This window comes from Ahaetulla prasina, chromosome 12, assembly GCF_028640845.1.
Source record: "Ahaetulla prasina isolate Xishuangbanna chromosome 12, ASM2864084v1, whole genome shotgun sequence".
NCBI lineage: Eukaryota > Metazoa > Chordata > Lepidosauria > Squamata > Colubridae > Ahaetulla > Ahaetulla prasina.
In genome coordinates, this window is record NC_080550.1 from 22,314,966 (window position 1) to 22,327,381 (window position 12,416).

At 42.6% G+C, this 12,416-nt stretch overlaps 1 protein-coding gene across 2 annotated transcripts in view; it reads right to left on the bottom strand.

Moving 5' to 3' along the window:
• Nucleotides 1–12,416, bottom strand: part of LOC131184151 (epithelial splicing regulatory protein 2) — a 94,046-nt gene that overhangs the window by 54,663 nt on the left and 26,967 nt on the right. For both annotated transcript variants that reach the window (XM_058155183.1, XM_058155182.1), the window contains exon 2: nt 2,606–2,719. The gene's annotated coding sequence lies outside the window, so the exon portion shown is untranslated. The remainder of the gene's footprint in view (nt 1–2,605; nt 2,720–12,416) is intronic.

The window sequence follows — 12,416 nt, forward strand, 5'->3', positions numbered from 1 at the left end:
CAACAACTCCCAAGTTTCCGGATGGGAGAAGTAGACAAGGGGACATTAGAGAATATTAAGACTATTACACTAGTTAAACTAAATATAGAACCCTAATTCAATCAAAATCACATACCCCTGAACTGATTCCATTAGATGCAGATGTGTCATGGATTCTTCTAGTGTTTACAATGTGTTTCCTATGGAAAACCCAGTCTTCAACTCAACAAGTCTTTTCACTTGCAGATTAGAAAGCTTATCCAAGAGTTATGCTAATCCTATTGCCTTAAAGCCACACAGACTGGGTACAGTTTTAAAAGCCCTATCCTTATTTATGTTGTTGTTAATTTCGAAATCGTGTCTGACCCATCACAACCTCATGGACAACGTTCCTCCAGGCCTTCCTGTCCTCTACCATCCTCTGGAGTTCATTTAAGCTCATGCCTTTAGTGACTCCATCTAGCCACCTTGTTCTCTGTCATCCCCTTCTTCTTTTGCCCTCTATCTTTCCCAGAATTAGGCTCTTCTCCAGTGAGTCTTTCCTTCTCATTAGGTGGCCAAAGTATTTCAGTTTCATCTTCAGGATCTGGCCTTCTAAAGAGCAATCAGGGTTGATCTCCTCTAGGACGGACCGGTTTGATCACCTTGCAGTCCAAGGGACTCGCAGGAGTCTTCTTCAGCACCAGAGTTCAAAGGCCTCAATTCTTTGGTGCTCAGCCTTTCTTATGGTCCAACTTTCACAGCCATACATTGCAGCTCCATATATACATACATACATATATACATACATACATACATATATATATACTATCAATACATCTGTGCTTGTGTAATTTTGAAAAGTTTTCAGTCTTGTTCAAATGCTACTCAGGCCTATTAGGATATCCTGGGGTTGTGAACCATACAGGAAAGTTGAAAAAAAAAACCCTATCTCCAGAAGAAGGAAATAGTAAACTTCAGTTGTGTTGTTTCCTTGATTTATGATATGCATAAGTCACAAGGACTTCTTCAGTTTGACCTGAAGAAGACATGATCTTGTCCTAGATTAGAGAAGAGTCAAGGGTGTGTTTTTTTCTAGTATGTTATTTGTATGATCTAAAGCAGGGGTCTCCAACCTTGTCAACTTTAAGACTTGTGGACTTCAGCTTTCAGAGTTCCTCAGCCAGCTTTGATCTAAAGAACTTAAAGAGTTCTTGTGTTTAATTGGGAAAATAATAAAACATAAAGCAGTGTTTCTCAACCTTGGCAGTTTGAAGATGTGTGGACTTCAGCTCCCAGAATTCCCCAGCCAACTGAGCTGAAATACACATAATGCCAGGGTTCCAAGTAACACCCCCAATGAAAGAAGACTCTGAGGCTAGAAGTTCCTCAAAGTTCCATTTTATTAGAGATGTCCTATTGGCACATCTAGGAAAACCTGAATCTGAGAGCTTCCAGGTTATCCTCACCCAAAAGAAAGTCCAAGTCCCTTGCAACCACATGTCCATCACATGGTCCAAACAATGCACTGTCCCAACTGGAGATGCCTCCCAGTCACACCACTCCAGGTGCAGGCAGAACGTCCTTGACTCTCAGAGAAAGAAATGTTCTCTATATAATCCCCTTCCTGGTTTCCCACCGCACTAAGTATGGCAGCCCTGAAGATCCAAAGAAAAGGGCTGACACACATCTTCAAACTGCCAAGGTTGAGAAACACTGATGTAGAAGTTTTTTTTAAAAGGTTGAGCTTGAATGTCAGTTTCACAAAGATGCTTTCAAAATAAAGCTTGAAGAAGATGCGTTGGTCATCGGAAGCCCATAATTTTCCAGTTATTACGACCATTAGATTTGAAGGGCACCAGGATCAGAGTGGTATTCAGCAGGTTCTGACCAGTTCTGGAGAACTGGTAGCGGAAAATTTGAGTAGTTCGGAGAACTGGTAAATACCACCTCTGACTGGCCCTGACCCCATCTATTCACTGCCTCTCGAGTCCTAGCTGATTGGGAGGAAATGAGGACTTTGCAGTAACCTTCCCCTGGAATGGGGAGAGAATGGAGATTTTACAGTATCCTTCCCCTGCCAAGCCATGCTACACCTATTTATTTATTTTTATTTAATTTATTTAATCAAATTTTTATACCACCCTATCTCCCGGAGGACTCAGGGCGGTTTACAGGCCGATAAAATACAAATATCAAACAAAGTAAAAAACTAATTAAAAAACTTATTTAAATAGGCCATAGTTTAAAAGTACAGATTAAATAGTAAAACCCCATTTCCTAAAAGTAATCAACCCCAATTAAAATTAAGTAAAAAACTTTTAATCCAGTCCCGCTTGGATAAATAAATGCGTTTTCAGCTCACGGCGAAAAGTCCGAAGATCAGGCACTTGGCGTAAACCAGGGGGAAGTTCGTTCCAAAGCGTAGGAGCTCCCACAGAGAAGGCCCTGCCCCTGGGGGCCGCCAGCCGACATTGTTTGGCGGACGGCACCCTGAGAAACCTACCAAGCTATGCCCACAGAACCAGTAGTAAAAAAATTTGTATCCCGCCATTGACCAGGATTCCCAGCAGAAAATAAACTGAGCCCTGGAGTAAGATCCAAGATGTTGCCCTGAGTCATAGCCATGATCCCATTAGTAGCTTACCTTTTTGGATGCTTCTGGATGGAGAACTTGTCGAATGAGGGGTTGGCCATCGGTGCAGAAAGTGTAGGAGCTCCTTCCTAGAACCTTCAGATCATTGGAAACCAGTTGGCTGAACTGGAAAAGGAGGGGAAAAATATTCACACTTACGAGTCTCCAACCTAAGTTCCCATCTCACAATTTGATAGGATTGGAAATACAGGTAGTCCTCAACTTATAACCATTCATTCATAGTGACTGTTCAAAGTTACAACGGCGCTGAAAAAAGTGACTTCTGGCCCTGTTTCACACTTACGACCATTGCAGCCTCCCCATGGTCATGCAATCCAAATTCAAATGCTTGACAATTGACTCATATTTATGATGGTCATGTGATCATCATAGATATGATAAATAAATAAATAAGGATTATGATGAATAAATAAATAAATAAATATGATAAATAAATAAGGAATATGATATAAATCATAATCCTTATGATTTATATTGATATTGATTGTTCCTGATTGCTTATTTGTACCCTATGCTTATCATTAAGTGTTGTATCATTAAGTGTTAAATTGTACCCTATGACCATTATTTGTGTTGTAAATGTTGTACCTTGATGAACGTATCTTTTCTTTTATGTACACTGAGAGCATCTGCACCAAGACAAATTCCTTGTGTGTCCAATCACACTTGGCCAATAAAAATTCTATTCTATTCTATTCTATTCAAACTTCTGACTAGCAAAGTCAACGGGGAAGCCAGATTCACTTAAAAACTGTGTTACTAATTTTGCAACTGTGGAGATTCACTTAACAACTGTCTGGAAAGGTCTTGCAAGAAAGGTTGTAAAATGGAGCAAAATTTATTTACCAACTGTCTTGCTTAACAACATAAATGTTGGGCCCAATTGGGGAGGACTATCTATATCCAATTGCAATTTCTAAATTAAGACAATGGACATGAATGAGCTAAGGCAGAGTTTCTCAATTTTGACAACTTGAAGAGGTGTGGACTTCAACTCCCAGAATTCCCCAGCCAGCTGTGCTGGCTGAATCTGGAATTAATCCATACCTCTTCAATTGTCTAATGAAAACACTGAGCTAAGGTGACAAGAAAAGTGAATAGGACAAGAAAACAATCAACCGATGGAACAGAAGTTGCCTTCGGAAGTTGTGGAAGCTTCATCACTGGAGGCTTTCAAGAAGAGGCTGGACTGCCATCTGTCAGAAATGGTGTAGGGTCTCTTGCTTGGGCAGGGGGTTGGACTAGATGACCTACAAGGTCCCTTCCAACTCTGTTAATCTGTATCTATTTGTTACCTGATGTTACCTAGTCTGGTAAAGAAATGTTCAGAAACTAAATGGAAACATGCTGGGAGAACAAAACCTAAAACCAGAGCTACAAGTATTTTCTATTATTTAAAATGGACCTTTTTGTCTAGTATTACATTAAGAGTTCTTTATAGATGGTAGTTTCTGGATAGAATCAAGAAAACCAACCTTTCCCAATATTTTTTTTCCTCTTTCTTTAGCATTTCAGATATGAGCAGTTTTATTACTGCCTTGTCATCCTTACAGGTTTCACTTTAGAAATGGTCCAAATGGCCCTGCACTGCTGGACAAGAAAAGCCCAAATAATTCATAATTATTTAATAATTCACACATAAAAGCAAAATCCACTTGAAACTTGTGTACAACTTTTAAAGGGCGCCTTGCACGGCAAAAGCATGGACCAATCGTCCATCTAAGAAACAGTCTGAATGCCAATATTGACACAAACATAATTTGAGCTCTTGCATTTCCTTGGCGTTTATTTTGTGGGTGTGTGTATATGGGTATTATTTGAGCACAGGCACAGAATGGAAAGTGATAAGGAGTGGGAGGGGGGGGAAAAACTTGCTGTATCTGAAATACCATTTTCATGCAACACAACTGATTTTTTCTCCCGAGGCGATGCATTCCTTAAATAAACAACTTTGGAAGACTCTTACAGTACAATTGAATTAGGATAGAGAGAATTCAAACAGAACATAGAATAACAGAGATGGAAAAGACCTTGGAGTTCATCTAGTCCAACTTCTTATTTGAGCAGAAAACCCTATACTATTCCAGAAAAAATGGTTATCCAATCTTTTTGGGAAACCCTTCAGTGACGGAGCAGTGGAGCACCCACAATTTCTGGAGGCAAGTTGTTCCACTGATTAATTGTTCTCACTGTCAGGAAAAGATACTTGAATCAGACTGAACAACTGCTTAGATTCTCGGAACCTCTTTCAAGACCTCTCCATGTAGAAGCAGAACAACACACACACACAGACCTCTGCCTATTATTTTGCTTCTCCATATTCACTCCATGTACAACCCTCATCCTCCATCTAAAGCCTAAACCAACTGCTGGCGGTAGTGAGATTTGCACTTTAAGAATAGTTGAATGAAGGGTAAATGTATTTTGGGGAGAACGTGCAGACACAGAATAGCTTAGCAAAATTTGTGAAAAGTAGAATTAAAATATTAGCCACTAACTGTCAGTCTGACACAGGGCCACAGCACAAAAAACTTCTTCGAACTGAGGAAGAACAGAGTCTTCTCCATCTTATTTCCATCCTATTGTTTTCTTAAAACTTTTCTTTTTCACTCATTATCCTAGTTTGCACAGTATCAAACTGTGGAAACAGTTGGAAGGGACACTGGAGGTCTTCTAGTCCAACCCCCTGATTAGGCAGGAAACCATATAGCATTTCAGACAATTGATTATCCAATCTCTTCTTAAAAACTTCCAGTATTGGACTATTTACAACTTCTGGAAGCAAGTTGTTCCACTGGTTAATTGTTCTCACTGTCAGGAAATTTCTTCTTAGTTCTAGGTTGCTTCTTTCCTTGGTTAGTTACCACTCATTGCTTCTTGTCCTCCCCTCAGGTGCTTTGGAGAACAGCCCAACTCCCTCTTCTTTGTGGCAACCCCTGAGATATTGGAACACTGCTATCATGTCTCCCCTAGTCCTTCTTTTCACTAGACTAAAGGTAAAGGTTCCCCTTGCACATATGTGCTAGTCATTCCTGACTCTAGGGGGCGGTGCTCATCTCTGTTTCAAGGCCAAAGAGCCAGCGCTGTCCGTCTGTGGTCATGTGGCCAGCATGACTCAATGCCAAAGGCACATGGAACGCTGTTTCCTTCCCCCAAAGTAGTCCCTATTTTTCTACTTGCATTTTTTACGTGCTTTTGAACTGCTAGGTTGGCAGAAGCTGGAAAAAGTAACGAGAGCTCACCCTATTACGCGGCATTACGGATTCGAACCGCTGAACTGCCGATCTTTCAATCGACAAGCTCAGCATCTTAGCCACTGAGCCACTGCCTCCCATTTCATCGGTCTAGACATACCCAATTACAGCAACCGTTCTCCATATGTTTCAGCCTCCAGTCCCCTAATCAATAAAACTCTGGTTTAATTAACTTTGATTCATTGAATAAACCACAAAGGCCATACTGCCTGCTAAGCCATAAACCACGATTTACAAATTGCAACAGCTGAGGGTCTCACACAACGTGATTATCCTAAAACCCATCAGGTCACAAAAGTGCCCTGAATGAAATCAACCACGTTTGTGTCCACATTTCTATGTTCTGTTCATGTAGCAGTTTCAAATCTGTTGTGTAGCCATCAGGTTAAAAGGCACAGCTAGTCCTCAATTTACAACAGTTCATTTAGTGCAGGGGTCTCCAACCTTGGTCCCTTTAAGACTTGTGGACTTCAACTCCCAGAGTTCCTCAGCCAGCTTTGCTGGCTGAGGGACCCTGGGAGTTGAAGTCCACAAGTCTTAAAGGGACCAAGGTTGGAGACCCCTGATTTAGTGACCATTCAACGTTATAATGGCACTGAAAAAAAGTGACTTATGACCTTTTCCCCCACTTAATGACGGTTGCAGCATTCCCCATGGTCACGTGATCAAAATTCATGTGAACCCCTTTTGTGACTTTCTGACAAAGTGCATGGGGAAGCCAGATTCACTGAACAACCGTGTCACTGATTTAACAAGTGTGTCAATTGTCCAAGTGCAGTGATTCGCTTAACAAGCATGAAAGGTCGTAAAATGGGGCAAAATTCACTTAACGACTTAGCAACAGAAATTTTGGGCTCAGTTGTGGCCTTAAGTCGAGGACTACTTGAAAACCACGTTCTATGTGCTGGTTGAAGAAAGCAAGCAAGTTGAAGGGCTGCCACAGAGAGGAAGGGGTCAAGCTATTTCCTAAAGCACCTGAAGGCCAGACAAGGAATAATGGATGGAAACTGATCAAGGAGAGATTCAACCTGGAAATAAGGAGGAATTTTCTGACAGTGAGAACAATCAACTCATGGAACAGAAGTTGCCTTCAGAAGTTGTGGAAGCTTCATCACTGGAAGTTTTCACGAAGAGACTGGACTGCCATCTGTCAGAAATGGTGTAGGGTCTCCTGTTTGGGCCTACAAAATGACCTACAAGGTCCCTTCCAACTCTGCTAATCTTAATCTAATCTAATCAATCTACTTTGCAAGCAAGTGGCTGTTGGAATCATTTATCCAATTCTCACGGATTTAGAAGATGGTTTATTAATCTTGGTAACTTTAAGACGTGTGGATTTAGTTGCCTTCGGAAGTTGTGGGAGCTTCATCAACTGGAAGCTTTCAAGAAGAGACTGGACTGCCATCTGACAGAAATGGTGTAGGGTCTCCTGCTTGGGCGGGGGGTTGGACTAGATGACCTACAAGGTTCCATCCAACTCTGTTAACCTTTTAAAATTCAAACACCTTTCTTGCAGTAAAGGTTCGGGAACAACTACTCCCAATGTTACACATAGTATGATGCTGTGCTGGGATTCAAATTTTTTTATTACCGCTTCTGTGGGCGTGGCTTGGTGGGCGTGGCATGGATTGGTGGGCATGGCAGGGGAAGGATACTGTAAAATCTCCATTCCCTCCCCACTCCAGGGGAAGGTTACTGCAAAATCCCCATTTCCTCCCGATCAGCTGGGACTCGGGAGACAGAGAATAGATGGGGGCGGGGCCAGTCAGAGGTGATATTTACCAGTTCTCCAAACTACTCAAAATTTCCGCTACCGGTTCTCCAGAACTGGTCAGAACCTGCTGAAACCCACCTCTGCTATGATGTTTATTTACTAAGGCTTAGAGTTGTTTTTGACTGGAGCAGCACCAAAGACTTAAGCATTAAACAAGCAAACAAACAAGGAAGGAAGGAAGGAAAACAATCTTTACTGAAAAAATAGTGATGTCTGATTTCCAGTAAAAGAGGATTTCATGTGTCTTACCAGCATGCCTGCAGGTAGTCCTCGACTTATGGCCACAATTGAGACCCTTCCTAAACAAGGCAGATGTTAAGTGAGTCACGTCTCATTTTATGATCTCTTTTTTTTTAACCACAGTAACTAAATGAATTAACATAGTTTAGGGCAGGGGTCTCCAACCTTGGCAACTTTAAGCCTGGAGGACGTCAACTCCCAGAATTCCCCAGCCAGCAGAGCTGGCTGGGGAATTCTAGGAGTTGACGTCCACCAGGCTTAAAGTTGGGCCGTAATAGCTCAGGCTGTTAGAAGCCTGTTATTAGAACACAGCAGCCTGCAATTACTGCAGGTTCAAGCCCGGCCCGAGGTTGACTCAGCCTTCCATCCTTTATAAAGTAGGTAAAATGAGGACCCAGATTGTTGGGGGGGCAATAAGTTGACTTTGTAAAATATACAAATAGAATGAGACTATTGCCTTATACACTGTAAGCCGCCCTGAGTCTTCGGAGAAGGGCGGGATATAAATGTAAATTTAAAAAAAAAAAGTTGCCAAGGTTGGAGACCCCTGATTTAAGGAATCATGTGATTATTAAACAAATCCAATTCCTCCCTGGCAGAAGCTGGCATAATAAACATCAGTCACATGACCATGTGATGCTGCAAATACATGCTTGGTTGCCAGGTTCCCAAATTTTGATCACATGACTTTGGGGACGCTGCAACAGTTGTAAGTGCGAGGACCAATTATAAGTCCCTTATTTTCCATGCCGATGTAACTTTGGTCACTAAACGAATGGTTCTAAATCGAAGATTAATTCCTTGAATAAGTTAGGTTGCCTTATCATTTTTACGTCGCGACTTCAGTTGTGTTTTTAAATTTTCTTCAGAAAGCCTCACGCAACACCTCCTTCCCTTTTTTCTACTCCCCAGATTATTCATAGAATAAACCCCTTCGAGGGGTTATATTGAAGTGGAAGGAAGTCTGCAATCTCTGATAACCAAAGTGTTTTTACAAACGCAAAATAAAACAGGAAAACAGGTTGCAGCGTAGATAAGGTCATCCCAGAGACCTCTTGGGTTGTACAAAGGTGACTGTCGGTTTTTGTTTTTCCGCTGTGTCCTATCTACGTTGAGAACTGAAAATTGGGCAATTTTGGCAGGCCTAAAGCAAGGTACAGGTTTTACTGCATTGTGATTAATGAGCAGGTTTTACACACTGAGGCCAGGAGGAGGTTTTGATGGAGAGAAAAATGAAGCTTTATAGCATGTGTGTGTATGTGTTAAGCTTGCCTCCAATTGAAACTCAGTGAGTAACCAAAGATCGTTTAGTGACGTTCATGGGCAAACGGAGGTTTGAATGCAAATCTGGCCCAACAATCCACTAAAAGCCTCAGTGAATTAGCATGTAACCTAGAATGGAATGGAATAGAATCGGAACGGAACAGAACGGAACAGAACAGAACAGAACAGAAGCTGGAAGGGACCTTGGAGGTCTTCTACTCCAGCCCCCTGCTGAAGCAGGAAAACCTATACTATTTCAGATAAATGACTGTCTAGTCTCTTCTTAAAAACCTTCAGTGATGAAGAATCTACAATTTCTGGAGGCGAGCTGTTCCACTGGTTAATTGTTCTCACTGTTAGGAAGTTTCTCCTTAATTCTAGGTTGCTTGTCTCTTTGGTTAGTTTCCACCCATTGCTTCTTGTCCTGCCCTCTGGTGCTTTGGAGAATAATTTGACCCCCTCTTCTTTGTGGCAGCCCCTCAAATACTGAAATACTGCTATCATGTCACCCCTAGTTGTTCTTTTTCCTAGACTAGCCAAACCCAAATCCTGCAGCTGTTCTTCGTAAGTTTTAGTGACCAGGCCTTTGATCATCTTAATTGCTCTTTTCTGAACTTTTTCCAAAGACTCAACATCTTTTTTGTAATCTGGTGACCAAAATTGGCTGCAGCATTCCAGGTGTGGTCTTACTAGGGTTTTGTAAAGCGTACTTCACTAACTTGAGTCTACCTGTACAGGTAGTCCTTGACTTACAACACTTCATTTAGTGACCATTCAAAGTTACAACAGCCGTGAAAAAAATGTGACTTATGACCACTGCAACATCCCCATGGTCAAGTAATTAAAATTCTGGCAATTGACTCATATTTATGATGGTTGCAGCGTCCTGGGGTCATGTGATCCCCTTTTGCGACCTTCTGACAAGTCAATTCAATTTTACTAACTTAACAACTGTGGGCCTCTGGTGGCTCAACAGACTAATGCAGTCTGTTATTAACACAGCTGCTTGCAATTACTGCAAGTCCCACCAGGCCCAAGGTTGACTCAGCCTTCCATCCTTTATAAGGTAGGTAAAATGAGGACCCAGATTGTTGGGGGCAATAAGTTGACTTTGTATATAATTTTTTTTTATTTGCATTTATATCCCGCCCTTCTCCGAAGACTCAGGGCGGCTTACACTATGTTAGCAATAGTCTTCATCCTATTTGCATATTTATATACAAAGTCAACTTATTGCCCCCAACAATCTGGGTCCTAATATACAAATAGATGAGACTAAGAGAAATTTTGGGCTCAGTGATGATCATAAGTCGAGGACATTAAAACATTCCCTAACTTGCTGGCTTCAGCTGAGGTGCGACTAGCGCCAACCAAACATCACCCACAACATTCTTTACATTTGTCAAGAAGCAGTCCTGTTTTTTTAAAAAAGTTTAACCTACATGAAATGCTTGAGGCCAGAGGAGAAAACCTAATGGAACAGCCGCCTCAGAAACCAGTTAAACAGGATTCTGGCCATTTAGTGGGAGCGGGAGAGAAGCCGTGTGGCATGTTCAGCCAGTCAGAGCCTGGCAAAAGGCCAACACCTGTCTCCCCCTCACTTTTTCGGCAAAGCAACTCTTGTGTCACACTCTCTATGTTACTATGGTACGTATTTCATGCCACTCAGCAGACGCATTGCAGTTGCAAAATGTTTGCAAAATGGGTGAAATCCAGCAGGGTCTAACAGGTTCTGGAGAACCGGTAGCGGAAATTTTGAGTAGTTCGGAGAACTGGCAAATGCTACCTCTGGCTGGCCCCACAGTGGGGTGGGAATGGGCATTTTGGGTGGGATTCAAGTAATTTAACAACCGGTTCTCTGCCCTAATGATTTCTTCCAACAATCAGTTTGCCAGACTGTTCAGAAAGTTAACAACCGGTTCTCCCAAAGTGGTGCGAACTGGCTGAATCCCACCACTGATTTTGCAGTAGCCTTCCCCTGCCATGCCCACCAAGCCTTGCCCACCAAGCCATGCCTGCAGAACCGGTAGGCCTTGTCGACAGAAGGCAAAGAAGGCGTAAGGACAGATTTAATAGCAGATTTAATGTATTCATACATGCGTGAACCGCCTCCGTTTTGGGGGCTGAAAATGGGACAAGCCCTGAAAAGCATTGCCAAAGATGGTGAAATCATTCTATTGTCACTCAACTCAATTCTAAAAAGTGAAATTAAGGCGGTAGAGGACTATCCTAGAAAGACTAGGGATCAATAATTTCGCAATGGAACAATTATATTGTTCTTCCTTTGTTTTTAAGGTCTTATCGATTGCTTAACTGTGCAGGAATGAAGATTAGTCCGTGGGCCAACCAACAAAAGAAGTAAAGAGAGAACAGGGCTTTTCATGTCAGGCTAAAAGCTACACCCAATATTTGGTCTAAGTCAGGGGTCTCCAACCTTGGTCCCTTTAAGACTTGTGGACTTCAACTCCCATAGTCCCTCAGCCAGCTGGCTGCAGAACTCTGGGAGTTGAAGTCCACAAGTCTTAAAGGGACCAAGGTTGGAGACCCCTGGTCTAAGCAATCAGTATTGTGCAGAGGGAGTTTGCACCTACACGTAAATATGGGAGGAAGTAGACACAGGTCAGGGCCATAGATGTGAAGGTGGGAAGGGAAAAGAATAATAGAGAGAACCTCATTCAAGCTTGACTTTGAAGGATCGATTCCACGCAATCACTATATCTTGGCACATTGTAGAAGTGATCTTTATTTTCAAGGTGAGGATGTTGCTTTGAGTTTCCAGTCTAGCCAACCACTGTAGTATTCCCAAGGCAGAATTCTGCATTGAATCAGAATAGAGCTGGAAGTGACCTTGGAGGTCTTCTAGTCCAGCTCCCTGCTCAAGCACGACATCCTATGGCATGCGTGCTGGAAGTGGCACACAGAGCTATTTCTCTGGGCACGCAAGATGTCGCTCTTCCGGATTCCAACGCACCAGCCAGCTGATCTTCAAATGCGTGGGAGCGCCAGAAACTGGAAGAGCAGCTATCCGGTGCACATGCGCGCGCTGGGCGGCTGCTAGTTTCCAGCAAGCGCATGCGTACGGGCCACCTGGTCGCCTGGTTTCTGGCGTGCATGTGTGCATGAAGACCAGCTGGCTGGTGCGCATGCGCACTGGAAACCAGAAGAGCAGCCGCCCGGCGCGTGCCAAAATGTTTCACCAACACTGTCCTATATCATTTAAGACAAGTGACTGTCCAGTCCCTTCTTAAAAACCTCCAGTGATGAAGCACCC